This window comes from Astyanax mexicanus, chromosome 3 (genome assembly GCF_023375975.1).
Source record: "Astyanax mexicanus isolate ESR-SI-001 chromosome 3, AstMex3_surface, whole genome shotgun sequence".
Taxonomy (NCBI): domain Eukaryota; kingdom Metazoa; phylum Chordata; class Actinopteri; order Characiformes; family Acestrorhamphidae; genus Astyanax; species Astyanax mexicanus.
This window is the reverse complement of record NC_064410.1, coordinates 43,032,158-43,052,791: the sequence shown is the minus strand read 5'-3', so window position 1 is coordinate 43,052,791 and position 20,634 is coordinate 43,032,158. Positions and strand designations below refer to the sequence as shown.

Here is a 20,634-nt window from a genome sequence, read left to right as displayed (position 1 = left end):
CCATAAAAAATCTTCCTTCCTGAAAACTCCTGGTTACGGAGCCCCTAAAGGAATATGGTATATTATTTTTTTAACTTCAAAAGCGATGAGCACCACATACTTAGTCGTAAGCACCAGATAGTAAGCAGTGCTCACTAATTACTAAGTGGTGAGCACCAGATAATAGTAGCTAGCAAGCTATAGTTTAAACTGGCATATGTTTCACAGTGAAATAATGCCGTTAGCTAGCCAGGTTAGCTAATGTTAACTACAGTATATTTCAGTGTGAAACTTACAAGGTTTAGTCTGAAATTTTGGCAAAAATAAACACTATATTATAGACTGTACCATAAAAAAGCTTCCCTTCTGAAAACTCCTGGTTACGAAGCCTCTGAAGGGACGTGGTGTATTTGTTTTTTTTACATCAAAAGTGGTGAGCACCACATACTAAGTGGTGAGCATCAGATAGTAAGTGGTACTCACCAATTACTAAGTGGTGAGCACCAGAGAGTAAGTGGTGAGCACCAGATAATAATAGCTAGCAAGGTATAGTTTAAACTGGCATATGTTCCACAGTAAAATAATGTTGTTAGCTAGCCATGTTAGTTAATGTTAACTACAGTATATTTCAGTGTGAGGTTTCGTCTGAAACTTTAGCAAAAATAAGCACTGTATTATAGACTGTACCATAAAAAATCTTCCTTCCTGAAAACTCCTGGTTATGGAGCCCCTGAAGGGACGTGGTGTATTTTTTTTTTTATGTCAAAAGTGGTGAGCTGTTTCTGTCTCTTGCTGTGTCTAACTGGTGGATTTTGTGTCAATCAACTGCCTCTCGTCTGTTATTGGTGGATTCTTATGTTAGGCTATGTTTTGTGTGAAACTGACCAATGGACACACAGGAAATCACTAAGGATCTACTTCATTATGGAATTGTAGAGTAGTTACTTTAAATATAGCCTTTCAATCAGCAGATTAAATAATTATAAAAAACATTTTTTTTTGCTGTTTTGTTGAAAAGATATACAAATACAAACATCTAGATAGCTTGCAAGTTTGTGGATGATAAAGCATTAATGATTTTAGAATGGGTTTTGAGAGCCCTTTAAAATGTTGGTTAAATACAGCTCGGGAAAGAAATTAAGAGATTACTTCAGTTTCTCTGATTTTGCTATATAAAGGTATATGTTTAAGTAAAATAAACATTGTTGTTTTATTCTATAAACTACAGACAACATTTCTCCCAAATTCCAAAAAAGAAAATATTGTCATTTAGAGCATTTATTTGCAGAAAATGAGAAATGGCTGAAATAACAAAAAAGATGCAGAGCTCTGAGACCTCGAATAATGCAATGAAAAGTTCATATTCATAAAGTTTTAAGAGTTCAATATTCAATATTTGGTGGAATAACCCTGGTTTAAAATCACAGTTTTCATGCATCCTACCATGTTCTCCTCCACCAGTCTTACACACTACTTTTGGATAACTTTATGCCACTCCTGGTGCAAAAATTCAAGCAGTATAGCTTGGTTTGATGGCTTGTGATCATCCATCTTCCTCCTGATTATATTCCAGAGGTTTTCAATTTGGTAAAATCAAAGAAACTCATAATTTTTAAGTGGTCTCTTTTTTCCCAGAGCGGTATACGTAGAGAAGAAAGCCCACAAATGTCTACACGGTTTGTAGCCTGTTTTTCCTATGATGGAGATTATGTTATAGATGATTGTCTTTGCCAAAGTACAGAGAACACTTTTTAGCATTTCATCAAACTACTTTTGTTAGGAATCAGGGTCCAGTAGAGGAATTATTGACAACAATAGCTTGCAGATAGCTAACAGCCTTTTTAACAGTGGATTATGTTGCACCAATAGTCTGGAAATGGTAAACTGGATATGTAGTAATACTGACAACTTACAATTTACAAATAAAATACATTTGAAATAACATTTAAATTAAATGTCTACTATTTCTTCAACAATTTATCATGCTGTGCTCTGTGGCGATCATATATAGTCATCTGGTAATCCTCAATTCAGATTTTCTCAGCAGATATAGATGTACCCTCACTGCCAGCCCTTTTTTCAGGGTGAATGCAGTTAGCATGTTGTTTTGTGTTAGCTGTGTTCTCCCGGCTGGGCAGGGTGCTGAGTGAGTTGTTGCTGTGATGCACACTGAGGCCAAACAAAGGAAGAGTAGAAGGGAAGTGGCTGGATGTAGTGATCAGGATGCAGTGGATGTAGCCATGCTAACCCAGAGTGCACACATTACGCTCCCCACTGAGACCATTTAGGCAGTCAGCTTCAGACAAGCGTGCACTGAAACTATCAGCGTATCAGCTGAAAGTGCTGTGAACCTCACCAGTAACATTACAACGTACAGAGTTACGCAGAGGCTCTTTTCATTCATGCAATACATCAATAAGCTAATTAATAATGTCGGAGTGAGAGAGACCGAAACAAACAAATAAAAAAGCCTATTATGAAAACGATATTTAAAATGAACAAGTAAAAATGTGCAACAGTAACATATTAAATACTAGTAGTAGTGCTTGGTGGCATGTCCTCAGATTTATATTAAGATTAATTCAACATTTTACCTTAATTATTGGGCCCTTCCAAAGAAAAACTTTCTATATCAACCATTTCTCTCTTTTTTAGGAGAAATATATTATTATTTCTTTTTTTGAGAAATGAAGGCAAATGTTTGCATTGAAAAATAAATAAGGCACAGTCATGTGACGAAACACCCGAGAGAACATACACTGTACAAAAAAATATGAACAGGATTTTTTAAAAAGTATTAACAGAATAAGACAAAGAAACATCATTGAGAGATTCTAAATATAATTTATTTATTAATTTTTCATAAATCGCTCTGCCCTAGCTAATAGCACACTGTGGATAATCTCCGGCCTGCTAAACATGAGTGAGTGAGTGATCAAGACTGAACAAAAAAGTTTTTAGCCTGCACTGCACTGTAGTTACAGCAGCATATACAGCAAAGTTCCTAAAGCTGCTGGGTTCTGTTTGACCTGGAAACATCTCCACAACTCTAATTTCCTGTTTGGAATGTCAGAAGAGCCTCACCAACCCTGCGTTCACAATCCAAAATGGCTGCACCAGACACTAACAGTACTAAAAGCAGTATTTTTATACAGCATTTTTTAAATACTCTCATCTATTTGTGTGTTATTAACTGTACAGTATACACTGTACAGCCAACTTCTATCTTTGGACATGTTTTCATGGACAGACAAGATACGTGTAAAGCACTGTTATCAACAAGTATCGCTAACAATGCTAACCTAAAACAAGACCAAATAAAATAAGATATATCTTGGTTGGATGCATCATAAAACACCATAAAATGATTGTGAAACTAACTGAGGTAATCAATAAAGTCTATAACTAACTTTTATTTTTACTAATGTTTTAAAATAGTGTACAATTGTCTGTTGGTTAACTCAGTTGTGATGTTATTCCCAGCTCGGAAAAATGGGGGAAAGAAAACTAGAATACACTGGAACAGAGTGTGTTCAGAAGACGTTGAGACACTATTTGTAGGATCTTAACATTGGGCTCTCAAACTGCCTGTGATGAAGATCAATTACACCCCACACCATGACACCAGGCTCTCTGGATATGTGACATACCCAGACAAAACAGAATGGCAGCAGGTCATGCATTACACACTACTGTACTTCTGTTTGTGTAGCTCAATTAACATCACCCACTTCTGATTACATTTTGTTTTTTTATTTATAAGTTCCTGGTTACCTTTAGCTTCTTTCCGAATAGCATTACAATCAGACACTTCCTTCTGGGTCCACTGGTTTGGGTTTTTTGATCAATGTATATCATCCATCCCTCAGTATAAAGAATATCCAGGGAATCTTACTGAATCTACTCTTCAGATTTCTGTGTCTTAGAGATTATATTAGATAACTACATACTGCGGATTAATGAAACATTCAAAATCCACAGCCGGCTAGAGTATTGCCCGGTGTTTCGTGGCTCTGGTGTTGATCTTTTAGCTCTGTATTCTTAATGGTATAAAAAAAACAAGGTTTTATTTCAGTGCCTTAATGAAATAAAAAATGTTATTTTAATATCCTAATATCCTTAATATGCTATAAGCAATACCTTTCAGCAATTCTGAAATTTATGGTTGTCAGCTGAACTTTGAAGAGTTTCACATATCAAAGCCACGTATTAATTCAATTCAGGCTGCATATGTTAATGATAGTTATAAAGTTAAGAATTAATCCTTTCCGAGCACCAATAGCACATTTTCATTTCATGGAAAATTAAACTTTCAGCCTGAGCCGGAGCCAGTGTTTGACAGGAACTTGATATGAGAGTGAAATAGTCAAAGAGAGGCTGATTGTACATTGACAAGCTCCCCTACTGTTTCAATCAAAGGGACTCGGTACCTCGTCCCCCACACAGACTCAGTATCAGTCTCTGCTAAATAGCCTCTGGCCGTTTCAGAGAGTGGTGTGTTCTGACCTTGCCAGCCCTTTGAAATGGCTGTCTGTTGGGGACCAAGGTGAACTCTAGATTTGAAATCTTTCATCTGAATATGTTCCAATCTTCAGAGCTAATCTGCAGTTCCTTGGGGCTTTCTCTGCTTTGTCATTAGAAAGGACAGAGCTCGATCTTGGCCAAACGAGCGGCGAGAACAGCGCTGTCTAAATGCTGTAATCAGGTGTGAGGTGTTGGATTTGTTAAGCTGTGGAAAAGCCAAGCCAAGGAAAGCTATTGTGGTCAACATTGGCACAATTACAGACCGTTTCTGCCAAACAGAGAAAGAATGTGTGTGTGTGTGTGTGTGTGTGTGCACCAAAAGGAGTCTCTGCACAGGAGAGGCATCCCACACCCCTCTCCTCCCTGATTCCCTCCGAGTCGGCAATTAAGAAGAGTTCAAACAGCTCACGACTGATGGCCATGACCTGGGACCCGGCTGCAAATCTGAACATTAATATTTCAATTTTTTTCCCATTAATTTAATCACATTTCATATGCTGATTTGAATTGGCCACACTCTTCCTCTACGAGTTGACTTTAATCCCAATCTAATTACTAATTATACGGTCGGAGGATGATTGAACCAATCCTTCCAGCTCAGGGCCAATTAGCTGTCTCTGATGTCGAGAACGTTTTTTTTTTTTTTTTTTTACGTGGAATATCTCCCAGGTTTTGAGGACAAGTGGATTTAATCAAAGAGCTGGAGGATTCTGGCCCACGTTTTCAAAAACAAACCCAGGACGCAGCGTGCGGTACCTTATATCATGCTGAGATAAACCAAAAGCAGCACCGTGGGCCTTTTAACTGGTGCCAGAATAGAAGAGTCGACATAAAACCACTAACCTCCTCTTTTTACATGAAAAAGATTGAGTCATTAGCACGAGCTGATTTTTTAGCACGACGCTGCATTGCATAAGTTCATAAAGGTGTCTTTCATTCTTTGCTGTTTCTGATTATAATAACAGGCTGGCGGTGTTCATCTTACCATGGAAATATGTTTTTTGCCCACAAGCTTTACGGCTTGGAAAAAAAAGAAGCCTGATGACAAAACCAAATATAGTGATTCTAACATTTCCATTCAGCGTGGATTAATTCCACGTCCTTCCGTCGACTTAGACAGCGAAGAAAAGCGAATTCGTCCATGTGAATCCAGCCTGGTTATGTCTTTTATCTCAGGGCATGCAGCAGGCCGGTTTAAGACTGGGCACAGAAGCGTCGAGTCTGTATGGATCCCTGCGGATTGTTCTGGAAAACGACGGCTGACCACGGTGCACATGGAAAGTCAATTTGTGCCTGACATCACTGGCCACAAGAGTAAGTGATGGCAGCCCGAGTGTGCGAGAGTCTCTGGCCCGCTTCTACATCGCTACAGTAATTAATGATAGTGTGTGTGTGTGCATGGAAATGTCAGCTTAATTAGTCTCCGAGCCTGAATCGTGACATCTCTGACACTGGAATAATAAATTAAATCATTCCGAGACAAGAAGGCCTTGGCAACCAGTAAAAAAAAGATTGGATGAGTTCGAGCTCTCTTATAAGTGTAACTGAAATAATTCTGATAGAAATAGTAACGGTGATGTAACTTTACATTCAGATGTATATAACAGATTTGGTTATGGGTGTACACAAGACATTGCTGTAGTGTGCAGTGTAGTACTGCCTGAAGAATGTATGATAGCGGTATTATTATTGTTTGATAGTGTGTAGCATTGCCTTAGATTTGTATAATGACTGTAAATTCACTTAAGGAGTTTTAATTATGAGTGTAAAAACACTCTAGGGGTGTGTGTAGCACTGCCTCAGGTGTGTATTTTGACTGTAAATGTACTTTAGTATAATGTGTAGCACTGCCTCAGGTGTGTATTTTGACTGTAAAAGTACTTTAGTATAATGTGTGCGTTTCAAACACCCTTGTAGTAGTGTGTATTACGACTGTAAAAACACTCTAGGGGTGTGTGTAGCACTGCCTCAGGTGTGTATCATAACTGTAAAAGCACCTTAATACAATGTACAGTACAGGCCTCTTTATTTTCATGACTATTTACATTGTAGATTCTCACTGAAGGCATCAAAACTATGAATGAACACATGTGGAGTTACGTACTTAACAAAAAATATTTATATATATAAACAAAATATGTTCTAGTTTCTTCAAAATAGCCACCCTTTGCTCTGATTGCTGCTTTGCACACTCTTGGCATCATTCTCTCAATGAGCTTCAAGAGGTAGTTACCTGAAATGATTTTCCAACAGTCTTGAAGGAGTTCCCAGAGGATGTTTAGCTCTTGTTGGCCCCTTTGCCTTCACTCTATGGTCCAGCTCACCCCAAACCATCCTGGCCAGGTCATTTTTTGTTAAGTACATAAAACTCCACATGTGTTCATTCATAGTTTTTTGATGCCTTCAGTGAGAATCTACAATGTAAATAGTCATGAAAATAAAGAAAACGCATTGAATGAGAAGGTGTGTCCAAACTTTTGGCCTGTACTGTATGTGTTACAATTAGAAACACTCTTCTGGTCGTGTGTATTACAGTATATTATAAAACGGTGAATGCACTTCAATAGTGAGTGTAGCTAAAGTAGTAGTGTAACTAATTAGTGTATTATAACTGTACAACTACTTTGGAAGTGTGTAGTACTGCCTCAGGTGTGTATAATGACTGAATAAATACTTTAGTAGTGGGCAGCATGGCCTCAAGTGTGTATTACGAATGTAAAAGTATGGTACTATAATGTGTAGCACTGTCTCAGGTGTGTATCATAACTATAAAAGTATACTAATACAATGTGTGTTATGATTATAAACACAGTTCTGGTACTGTGCATTATATTAAAACTATGAAAGCACTTTAGTAGCGAGAGTAGCATTGACTAATTAGTGTATTATGATTGTGTAACATTTCCAGTAGTGTATTATGATTGTGTAACCCAGTTGTGTACCAGTAGTGTATTATGGCTTTAAAAAAGCATTTCAGTAGTGTGCGGCACGGCCTCAAGTGTGTATAATGTCTAAAAATATATATTTGGATATATGTAGCATTGCTTCATTTGTGTACTTGTGAACTACAACCTCAATACCAAAAAAAGTTGGGAATCTGTGTAAAATGTTAATATACGCTAATAAATACATTTCATAGACCCATATTTTAGTCACGATCAGACATAGAACACATTTCAGATCTTGTATGTATGGCATGTTAACATTTCATGGAAAACAATAACTAATTTACATTTACATTTACATTAAGCTATTTAGCAGACGCCCTTATCCAGAGCGACTTACAACAGTGCTTTGTTGTTTACTTTAAAATGTCCACATAGCTAGTTTGTAGAGACTAGGATTAAGAGACACACAAAACTTGATAATGTTTAGAATGTTTTGATGTTTTTTTTAAAGATTAGTTCTAGCAGGAAAACTCTAGAAACAAAGTGCAGCAAGAAAGATTTAATTCCAATAAACACGTATGACAATTAGTAATAGTGAATATAGTGTATATAGAGTCTTTGGCGAAAGCCCCGTCGAAGCCCAGGTCCGCAGCGTCCGGAACCTCGCAGATCCTGCCGTACTTGTACGGCGGGGGCGGAGCCTATCCCCTGGGCAACCGGCGGGACCGAACTGGAGGCGGTGGGGAAGGAGGAGGGTGAAAACGTATGTCAGCGTCTGCAAGCAGGGGAGAACAGGTATGAGGGAGGTCTTTTAAGGACAGGTGGGAGTTGGTGATTGGCTGAGAAAAGTGGCGTGATTTCGAGTTCCCCGCTATAACCTACGCGGAGCTTTCAGTTTTGGAGCTCATCTTGAAAAGATGAGTCTTTAGTTGACGTTTGAAGACAGTGAGGGACTCTATGGTTCTGACACCCAGTAGAAGATCATTTAACCCAGAGACTGTAGAAAAAGATGGACGCCGTGTCGCCATTCCCGTTCATTCTAGGAAAATGAAGCCAAAATCTTCCGCCATGTTGTCGATCCTGATACCCGAGTCTGCGCAGTAGAGACCAGAGGAGAGAGAAAGACTGTGGAGACCAGTCTACTTATTTGAATAACTCCGCCCCTGAGGGCTGCCTTGAGGTCACAGGCTGCAGAGCGGAGCAGAGCTGACGGTCTGTTATTGGTCCCGCCCATAACCAGCCCTTTTACAAAAAAAAGTAGAGGTTACACTAGCTGTTGCATTTAAATAATGGAGGTAGAATTACAGTATATTAGAAAAAAAACGTGATTGAAAGTTGTCTGTTTTGCCATTGAAACCTTTGGTGATGGGTGGGGTTACACAGCTTTCTGAAACCGAACAGCAGGGGGCGCCTGACCTGTGGTGGCTTCACTTTTGAGAGACGATGCTCTGTCCAGCTACACACAGTCTATGATTTCACCACCTTGCTTTCTAAACTAGTTGCAGGGTTTTTGTTTTGAATGTCGAACTTAATAGCCGCAACACTTTTGAAAAAGTTGGAACTGGGACATGTCTACCATTGTGTTGCATCCCCACTTATGTTAATGGGAGATCAAGTTCTAGAGATTTTTGAAAGGAATCCTGTCCTATTCTTTTCTAATGTAGAGTTCTTGCTGCTCAACAGTCTTGGAACTTCTTTGTCAGACTTTTGTTAAATCTTTTGGTTTTGCATTGTCTTGCTGAAATATAAGTGTATAGTTACTGTAACCAGTGGCAGCAAGTGTTATTTATGTAGTGTCAGTTTCTATGAGCTGTGAAGTTCAGTTGCTGTGTCAGTGTTAATGGCGGTGGTGTGTTTAGCGTGTGTTGTGATGGTTGTGAGGCAGTGCTGTCGAACCGTGTCCGTGCAGACTCTGATTTAATGCAATGGCGCAATGGAGAAGCTGACTCTGAAGGTGAGAATGCAGCGCGGCCTTTTTCTGCAAGCCGTCCGGCCGCGTCCAGCTCGCTGTGATGTGTGTCCAAAGCCATTGCACTCACCGGCTCTGTTTAACACCTCTGTGCAGTGTTACAGCCTGACGACTCCTTCCCCTGTTTACGTTCCCGCAATTAATGACCCACACTTCTTCTTTCTGTCTCAGCTTTTTAAAAATCCATTTTAGGAAAATAAAGTGCTTTGTTTTTCCGCTTACAGCAGATAAACAATATATCTTACACTGATTCATATCTTATTGTAATACAGTTTAATGATGAACCTGAATAGATGAATGTAAATGAAGGTATTATAAATTTACTCTACTCTAAGTAGAGAAGTGCAGATAATTCCACACTTTCCAAAGAAATGAAACGTGTGAAGAGTGAGAGGCAGAAAAGACTAAAGAAAAAAAACAGTAAGAACATCCTCATAAATCTGTTGTTTTGTTAAACATTTTCCTACGTTCAGTGTTTGTTTAATGATTTATGTTGGTGAGAGATTGTTCAGCACTCAGACTTTTCTTCTGCAAATATGTACTGCTTTTATAAATGCGGTATGTGGTTTAGCATTATCTTGCTAAAATACTGTATTTAGGATTTAGGGCATGTTGGTGTGTCTTTCATATCCTGAGGGCAAAAAAAGTATGATTTGCCCGGCTTGAAATTTACAATAATTTCTTATAATTAATCATGAGTGTGTTTTGGGTGTAACCATTCCCTTTAAGAGGCAGGTGCGCTCTGACTTTGGCACGTTTATATATATATCTCAACAGTGTGCACTTTTAAGCATCTCAGCAGAGGATACTCACCTGTGCGTACATGCTGTGAAGGTACACCCCCAGCTTAATTAAGGGAACAGCAATGCTATTTTATCCTTTATTCTGTTTATTGTTGAGTTAAAAGTCAGGTTTGCGCTCTCTATTGCATCCTTTTTTGTGTTTAACAAATGGGAGTGTACACATAGTGAGAGTGCACAGTGCTCACAGCGTTCCTGAATGTCTAATATAGGATTGGGTGGCTGACTGTTGACTGTTGTCAGGGTTTTAATCAGACAGTGGCGCACCTGTATTTTCCTGCCACCAAGAAAGAAACATGCCAGATATTTACCTGAACACACCCACCTCACTTCCAAACCACCACACCCATCAGTGTAGATATTTTCCTAAACTCAGAAGCTACTTTAACGGTGCTGTAGACTGTTGACAGGGTGTGAGATAGCAACAAGCATCGCAATGCGCCTTTCACAGGGTGTACAATATGGGCCATTGTCTTGATGGGAGCATATGTTGTTCTAACTGTGCAGCACAGTGATTTTTTTTCCACTAAGTTTTGAGTAAGCTACCAGGGCAACTCCATGACATAAGAGACGCAAGTAAAACTAGTTCAAGAATTCAGTTTCAAGGAATAAACACAAAAAACCTATTATATACTAAATCATATCTTCCACCCTGCACTGTGAATGTTAACATGTTCTGTTCAATAAAACCATGCAAACATATATTTTTTGTGGTATTAGTTTAAGCAGACTGTGTTTGTCTATTGTTGTGACTTAGATGAAGATCAGAACACATTTAATGACCAATTTATGCGGAAATCCAAGTAATTCCAAACGGTTTTCATACTTTTTCTTGCAATTGTAGCTGATGTAATTGTAAATGATGAAACTCAATGCATTCATTTTAATAAAGATATTATAAATTTACTCTTTTAAATCACAGAAGTGCAGATAATTCCACACTTTCCCAAGAAGTGGAACAGCGTGGAACAGACCTTCTCAGCCCGGGTGTACAATTATACAAAGACAATCCAACGGCCCTATTTTTGTTCCTGAGTGTGAAAAAAGTGAAGCGAGAGAAAAAAAGAAGAAGAAGAAAAAAAGAAAACTCACTATAAATTGACCATAGCAGCACAGGGCAACTGTAAGTACAGCCTCCAGGACCTATTGTTCCATTATATATTTCCCTACAGGTCGCATTTCTCAAGCTTTTAATTGGACTCTGACCAATTTTTCCATCGGAGACGGAGCGAGCGAGCGAGTGAACGAGTGAGCAAGAGCCCTTCCCTCTCTCTGGCTGAGCGCCGGAGCCAAGGCCTGCTAATGGAGGACTGCATGTAGACAATTAAACTGCCATCTAATTAAACTGTCTAATATGTATATTGCACCCATTACAGATGCTGATTTCAAGACAGAATGTGTGCATTAAGTCCCATTAAACCGTAATTGGACTGGTTTCATTAGACAATGACTGGTAAATAAAGTAAACAAATAAATTACGGTTTTGCATCCGAAGCTTCCGCAGAACAGAAAGAAACTTGAAAGGGGGAGGCGGGGGTAGAAAAGGGGGAACTACTGTTGGTCCATATAGATGTTGGTAAGTGATCTGATTATGCATGAGTTAACAGTGATTTACAATGAAATAATATATTCGTTTTTTATTTATAATGTGTTCACATTAGCGAGCGATTCGCTAACAACATTAAGTAGGCAGCAACAAATTCATTTTTAAAGCAATTATGCAAGATGCATCATGTTTCAAACGCATAAACCATGTTCACTGTCGGAATCTCCCAGAACAAATCTGCCTGGAATATATGCATCATACAGATGTTCAGCAAAGCAGTGCTATATTGAAAGATTTAGATCGAGTGTGATCTTACTTATTCATTTGTGAGATGCGAATGAGTAAGAGAGAGAGAGAGAGAGAGAGAGAAAGAAAGATAGAGTAAGAGAGAGAGATCCCAGCAGTAGATGTTTACTTCTGAGCTCTGGGATGCATGTAGGTTTGATTTGTGGCTACTTGCCAAAGAAATGCAGAATCCTTCACTTTCCACATCTTACAATTCTTCCTTTGCTCCTCTAGGATGTGAAAAACCCGATTCAAGACCAGAAGTGATGATAGAAATTGCAAAAACGTGTATACATTGCAGCACAATGCTTCCATAGCTTTATGGATTATGATGAAATCATCACCCAGGACTTTAGAAGAATCGATCGCTAGCTTGCCCAAGTGTGCTGCACTCGTTCATTTGTTTGGACTCACCCATTTTAAATCTATGCTTCTACGTTGTGCTACTGCAACGCAGCAGGTGTGTTGCACAATCCTGAGTGTACTCTCAGCTTCATCCTGCAGGAATAACACATAAACTCACTTAAACTCACTATTCTTCTCGCAAACCTTCATACAGTATCTGCAGCCTCCCAGAGACAAGCTGAACAAAGAAAAGCTCTACAGAATGGATCTAAATCCAGCCCTCTAATCAGATGTATCTAAATGCAGGCCGTGATTAAGTGGCACGTTCGCTTAATTTAACCAATGATCTTCACTGAAGGAGATGGTGACTGTATTTAAATTGCAGATGAAATGCAGATGCAATATTAACTGTGTATGAATAAGATTTGTCATTAAGGTTAGCTGGAACTTTGTTGACATAAGACATCGCTCTAGAATAAAACACTTTCATGACCTAAATATGTCTGACCCAACCTTGTGTCCTTCACAGAAGGGGTCTGCAAGTATAGTGTTAAATTTACTCATCATAGACATGAAGGAATGAGGCAATATTGGGCTTTTAATTTTCTTAAAAAAAAAAAACAAAAAAAAACAAGAATTTTGTGTATAAAGTTTGTTTGCAATTAAATGTAATTTTGTACATTTTAAATCGACACAGGTAGTCAAACATACAATTCAGTAGATTATTAATTCAGTCAAGCTGAAAACTTGCTAAGGGCAAGGCTTCCTATAGAACAACAGTTAAGCATGGTGGTGGTAGCAGAACCATTCTTCATGGACACAAAAACCCATTCGTGTTTATGACATGAATATTTATGCTTCTATTTATGAACAATTATGGCATTGTTACATTAAACAAATGCATTGCAAATATAGTTTTGCACAATAATTTACCCATTAATGAAAACATGCAGGCTATTCAGGATAATGGGATATTAAGAGTCTGATTCTAGTCCTATTATTGTTGTGTTATATATGCATAATGTTGTACATATTATGCATGCCTGGACAGGAAATGAAAAATGCCAGCCTGGATTGTAGAAGTACAGACTTTCAGATTTGAAAAATAAATAAATAAATAAATAATAATATATATATATATATATATATATATATATATATATATATATATATATATATATATATTGCATAGATGATCTAGTAACCCTTTACAATAAGGGTAACAAATAACAGTACTTATGACAGTAATAAACACTGTTAAATGGTTAAGTAATGTCTAAATTATTTACAAATTAATACTACTAGACATTATTAAACATCAATACATTTAAATGCTTCATAATGTTATAAATAATAATACATTGAGGCATTAGCTATTTTATAATGGTTAATAATGTCAAATAATAATTAGTTGAGACTTTCTGTAGTAAGCACTGTTAATTAATATACCTTTACTATAAAGAGTTGCAAAAACTCTACATTATTTGCCCAAATGTTTGTATACACCCCTTCTAATAAATTCAACCAGCTATTTTAAGTCACACCCATTGCTGACACACACACACATACACACACACACATAGCTTGTCTAGTCTCTGCAGAGAAGTACTGCCGATAAAGTAGGACTCTCCCCAGCATTGGGCTGTGGAACAGTGGACATGTGTTCTGTGGAATTATGGTGCTTCATCCAATACTTCTTGTATGACTTGGGGATATGGTGATCATCAAACATCCTTGTTTTAAATCCTCACAACAATGCTCCAATATCTAGGAGAAAGCTTTCTTTGGACAACAAATGCATTACTCCAACTAAATCAGGACAAATCTTTTTTTTTTTTAAACCCTTGCGACCCTAATTTAGCGAGGTAAGCCATTAATCACACAGCTGGATTTAGGGCATGTCAGTGTCAGGGTATCTTTGGTATTGCAAAAAATTACAAAATTACACCCTGTGTGGCTTGAAATGTGCAAAAGGCATTTACTAATTCTCTTAATCAATCAGGGGTGTGTTTTGGGTGTAATGTACAATAAACCAATCAGCGCTTCACTTGTCATTCCCTTTAAGAGCCAAGCGTGCTCCGACTTTGGCAGATTGGTATTTTATCGGTGCAGTGCTTCTGGCCAGGTGCACGAGCAGGTCATTTACATGAACATCAAATGTTATTTCATTTGCTATTTTGTTTAGCCTTGATATAAAAGTTGTAATGTAACAAGCGGGGGTGTACGTGCACTGAGTGTGTGTGATGTGCCTTTGTTGCCAAGGTAGCAATGAACTTTTGACTGTCAACTGTTGCCCAGGTTCTAATCAGTCAGTGGCGCAACTGTATTTTCCATTGCCAAGATAGCAATACACAAGAAATTTACCTGAACACACCTCACTTCCAGACCACCAGGCCCATCGGTGTAGATGTATTTGTAGGCGTCTTTGCAATTTAAATGGCACAGGCAGGTGCAAGGCGTAAAATAGACTGTTGACAGGGTGTAACATAACACTAAGCATCATGCTGTGCCTTGCACAAGATGCAAGATCGGGCACATGATTTTGAAAAAAAGAGCCAGAATCCCAATATTTCACATTTAGTGCACATTTCTTTACAAAAGGCCTTGAGGTTTTGCTTCAGCAGACGACTCACTGCTCGACAGCCTGAGCTTCTTCTGCTAGCGAGGAACTTTCACATGCAGCACACCCACTACAATAGAGTCAGTGGGGAGCACGCCTCTGTCTCCTCGCACAGAATAGTGAAGACAGAGCTGTCATTCAGTCATCTCTGGGAAGCCGCTTGTGCAAATGAAGTGTGCCACGGAAGACTCCCGCTCCGTGGCGTCTCTTTCCTCGGTCTGCAGCGGATTCACGGCGGGTTGACCTCACCGGAGCCGTTTTGACATTTCAAATTGAGCCACAATGAAACAATATCACAGTTTCGGATTTCAATTTGAGGCCCCGGGGGAATATTGTTTCGAGCCATTACTCCTCATCATGGCTGGGAATGCGCTCTCCCTGTTGCATTGCTGCGCCACTGTCAGAGCCCATGCATCCGCGCCAATGAGAGGCTTCTTTTCCCCGAATTTATAGAAATGAACTGCTATTTAGACAAGCAGAAAAAAAACTGTGCGGCGCCGCTGCTGCCTCTCGACACTGGGGGAATCCTCCCCACTGACAGTGTTGAATATTCTCAGCGGTACAGGCCCCGGTGCACTGATGAGCCTGGTGCATCAGTTCATCTCGGCTGAGTCGGGCGGCGCGGAACTTCTTTCTTTTCTCGTTTATTCTTTTTTTCGGGGGGAATTAAAGAAGTGACGGGATCACGCAGCTTTAATCTTCCCCCGCCGCACTGGGCCGGGTGGGGAGCCGCGCACGCTGCCATGGGAGGCCAATGATCTTGCCCGCATCCCCCGCTAACCTCCATGCTTCTCTCCACAATGGGAAATGATCTATCTGTGCTTATTATTCCCGTGCCCTCCGGTGGCAAGAGATGAATCATACCTGTCAATCGTGTTCTCGTGCGGGGGCAGCCGTGTTTGTTTATATCGATCGGAGGCATATGCGACACAGCTGCTGATTGGCCCGCAGCTCACCCGCTTCACTTCTCGCCCGCATTGGCAAATGAACAGTTGGCAGAGAGAGCGCTGTGAACGCACGCACGTAAACACACACATGCACACCCATACACACATTCACACACACAAACACACACATGCAGACACATGCATACACAGCGAATCACTATAAACAACTAGAAAGTAGATGAGTAGTAATGCATTGTACACTCATGCTCTGTCAAAGCAATTACAAATGAAAAAAAATGGAAGTCTCGTTTTTTGGAAGGTATTTCCACTTTTTTTTTTTGTTGCACTAATTTAGGTTCAGTTGTTAATTTAGAGTCAGAGTGATTCTACAGAAGAAACGTTTTGGTTTTGTTTCCATAAAGCACCCTGTTTCTCAGTATCAGTATCTCTATTACAATCACTGGGCTTCATTCAGTAATGTCTACCTAAAAACTATCTGGTAACTTTTATAATACAATAAGGGTCACAAATATTTTTTTGTATTATTTATGACATTAATAAACATTTTTAAACATTGTTAAATGACTTATTATTAACTGACACTAGTTCAGAGATGATTAAATATTACTTAATTTTTGTGCTTCAAGATGTCGTAAATAAAAATGAATTAAAACATTAGTTTAAAAAAATTTAATGATCAGTAATGTTTAAACTAAGGTCAATTAATAATTTGTTGAGACATTCGGTCATAAGTAACATTAATTAATGTACCCTTATTGCAATGTCATTTTACATTTTACGGTTAGAGTTAGATTTAATGTATCTGTTTCTGAAGAATGTCTTTTTCTGCAGTTTTTGCAGATAATGGCACTGTTCCATTTCCAGATTATTCAGTTAAACTGGGAGATTTAGTATTATTACAGAATATTCACTGTAAATGAATGGGGTGCAAATACATGTGCACCCTTCTTGTGTGCAGAAAATACAAATACACCTTAGCAACCCCCTTGGTCTCCATATCAACTGCCTATCAACCACCACTCCACTTAAGCTACACTTCTTCTGCTTTTCTTTTAGCCCATGCACTACTATTCTCTACTATTCACGTTGGAAATGTTGTTTTTTTTATTTATATATTTTTTATGTTTTTAAGTTCGGTCATATCTCTTTTATGTAGTCATGCAATCATACTGGTCGATTGTAGTCAATTTGCAAAACAAATAATCTTATATTTGACACTTAGTAGTCTGTGATAAATAGCACAATATGTTTACTTTGGGTATTTTAACACAACTGGAGAGTTAAAATTGTTCTTACAACAAAAAGTCTTTATCTGATGCATGATGTGTTTTTAAAATGCATAACTGTTCACAGCTATGGTCTTACAATTATGGATCCCATTATCCTGATTAATTAAACAAATCTAAAATGCAAATACAATGAGGAATCTGGGCTCTATGTTTTCCAGCCAACTAAGGCCCTGTTTTAATGGTTCTTCAATGGCACTGCTCAAATAACTATTTACACACCTTTATTTTTTTAAGAGTAGGCTTACGTTTTATGAGCCTTACTTACCTATATATATATATATATATATATATATATATATATATATATATATATATATATATATATATATATATATATATAAATGCATAGGTGGAAAACCCAACACCTGGCAATAATTACAGCCTGTGTTGGTGATAATTTGTGCTACTACTGTTTATAGAGGTTGATAATAATTGCCATAAGGGTCAAGTCACGGCAGAAATCGGAGTGTCAAGGGCATTTGCTGGGTTCACACACACATAATGGATGGTCTGTCACCTCCCACACACGTAGGAACGAGTCTAGGTAATGTAGGATAATGTTTCACAATTGCATCTTTGCAGACCAGTAGTGCAGCACATTACTAAAGGTACTATAGTTCAGACAACACAGCAGGTAAAGGCTAATTAACGAGAGGCCTACCATTAACACCACCAGGCTTACAAGCTATTACTGGATGACTAGAGACTGCTGTATTTAACTTTAATTTCTTTTCCAGGTATTTTTTTTTTACTGTTGCATTGGCTTATTAGAGTTTATTAGAGTATAGTGCACATACAGACTAAAATGAGTAGCTAATGCTAGAAGCCAGTACAGCACTGTGGTGTTATGAAGTGTTGGTGAAGAAAGGAAGCGCTCGCTGCTCTGTGCGTTATTACAGGCCTGGTTTAAACCCGCACCGTTACACAGCTGATAGCGGCATGGCCGTTACCATGGTGACAGCTACCGCTGAAAATTGGTGATAAAAGGAGAGCTTTGGTGGTGACTTTTATTTATTTAATACAGAAGGAAATAAAGGCAGGAGGATGAGAGCAGCCGTGGGCTCATGCCATATTTTTATAGGTACAAATTACATTTAATAATTACTTTTTACTTTTTAGGTGGTCAGAAATTTAGATATGGCCAGATTTTATTTTTTTGTTATTTTGCTGTATTCTGTATTTAGGTTAACTGTTAACTAATATGCTAAGGTCCTTTATTTAATTGGTTTTGCTATTGATTATTGACCCTGGCGAGATCTAATAAGCTCTTTAAAGCAGTGTATATGTGTAGGATCTAGCAAGCTTTGTATGAAACAATCTGTTATGAATTCTTTACTGAATCAGAGGGGTTTTTAGAAAACCATCTGTAGCAGAATCGGAAGCTGTAGCATTATCCAGGTGAAAGAATTCTGCATGGAGGAGTGAGAAAACCTTAATTACAGTTGATATCAGAGACTAATAGAAAGTTATGACATGTTGTTTCAGTCAAAGAGGAATACTAGTTATTAGGAAAAAGTATGTCTTATCTTTTTTCTTCCGTTTTTTTAAGATGCATTTTGCAGATTTCAGTTTTATGTGCTTATCCATATAACATTTAACCCCCAATACTGTAAAGATTTACTCCAATGTCCCCTTTTTTATTTTAGTGTGATGACTGACTTGAACCTTCTGAATGTAAATTCAATCATTACACAAATAACTATGTCATTAATTTCCTAATTGAATATGGACAATGTTAAAGCTATTGTTATTTTTATTCCTTTACTAAATTATATCTCTGTAGCATCTGATGATTTATTTTGTGTCATTTTACAAGAGCAACAGGAACACAGTAAAAAATAGCTTTTTTTTCCTAAAAACTGTCCTTTACTTCATTGCCTCTTTTTTATTTTACTGTGAGTAAACCTAGTTTTTCATTTTAGTGTAATTCAATGTATAATCTTTTTTTTCTAACTACAAAAGGTGCTTTTTTAAAGGCAAGATTTTAGTCATTGGTTTTATTTACAATAATTACTTGTGTGTGAGTGAAGCCAGTATTTAAAGTCAATATGTAATATTTCATTCAGTATACACTATACTGACCAGATTCCACAAAGTGTTCATGAACACAACCTCAGTTTAATTAACATATTAAAAGCTTTAGACAAACAAACACTTATGCTGTTTGTATATGAGAATCTTTGTTACATTGTGCTTTTACTGCTAAACTATTAAACTAATTTATTGACTGCTGAAGACAGTAGTTTACATGTGTAATATTGTTTTTTCTCCAAATGAACCTGGTTAGTTTTTAATATGTTAACATTAGCATAACATTTAAAAAACAGATAAAAGGTGTCCTCTAACATTTAATGGGCAGTGAATGTGTACGGAGAATAAAAGCGCTGCTGCTTTATAACAGTCTTTCTCAGCGTAGTAAAACTGATGTGTTCAGTGTGTTGAGCCGTTAGTGCCGGGAGGCCAGCAGCTGCACCTGGATAAACACACGCTGGTTTTCTGAGAGCCAGCCTCCACAGCTGCAGGAGAGGGCAGCCAGCACTCGCTCATGCACTACATTACTCCCACAAATAAAGTCTCACTTCATTATAGAGGCATTCTATTGTACTTGTCATTATATTTGAGATTTTACACTACTGGTAAAAACAGAGTGAGTAAACTTCCACTTCCGCTATTTACAGCTATATATGTGGAATACTGAGAAAAATACTTTTATTCTGTCTCACTTCATCATATGTGTCTGTAATAACTGTATAGTTACACATTAACAATCCTTATTATACCAGTGTAACTACTGGTGAGGTATTATTGGTACAGATTTAAATCAGGTTCTCTAATTGCATGTATGTTAATGTTTTAACTTTAAGTATTTCACATGGTATGTTTTTCACATATAATATTTTGTGTGGAATAAGTTATGTTACATACATTTTGTTATTTATAGGTATCTGTTTGATTAAAATGAACATTGCTGTTTTATTTTATAACCTACGGACAACATTTCTCCAAATTGCAAATACAAATATTGTCATTTTAGAGCATTTATTTGCAGAAAACGAGAAATGGCTGAAATAAAAAAAAGGATGCAGAGCTTTCAGACCTCAAATAATGCAAAAAAAAACCAAAGTTCATATCCATAAAGTTTTAGGAGTTCAGAAATCAATATTTGGTGGAATACCCCTGGTTTTTAATCACAGTTTTTTATGCATCTTGGCATCTTCTTCTCCACCAGTCTTACACACTGATTTTTAATAACTTTATGCCACTCCTGGTCATGGGCGTGGTAGTGGGGGGAAAAGTGGACCTGACTACCCAGGGCCCGAGTAGGGAGAGGGGCCCATGAAAATCCTGATTTTTTTTTTCGCTCACTTTCCTTTGTTTACTGGCATGGATAGGGGCCCATTAACATAGAGGGTGTACAGGGCCCAGAATTTGCTGCTACGCCCCTGCTCCTGGTGCAAAAATTCAAACAGTTCAACTTGGT

The 20,634-nt window shown here is 37.9% G+C and overlaps 1 protein-coding gene across 4 annotated transcripts in view; it reads left to right on the top strand.

Annotated features, from left to right (window-relative positions):
• The window catches only part of triqk (triple QxxK/R motif containing), a 66,626-nt gene that overhangs the window by 3,591 nt on the left and 42,401 nt on the right, over nt 1-20,634 (top strand). For 2 of the 4 annotated variants that reach the window (XM_007249364.4, XM_007249362.4), the window contains exon 2: nt 11,083-11,283. The exons of the other annotated variants lie outside the window; for them this stretch is intronic. The gene's annotated coding sequence lies outside the window, so the exon portion shown is untranslated. The remainder of the gene's footprint in view (nt 1-11,082; nt 11,284-20,634) is intronic. 4 annotated transcript variants of the gene reach the window in all.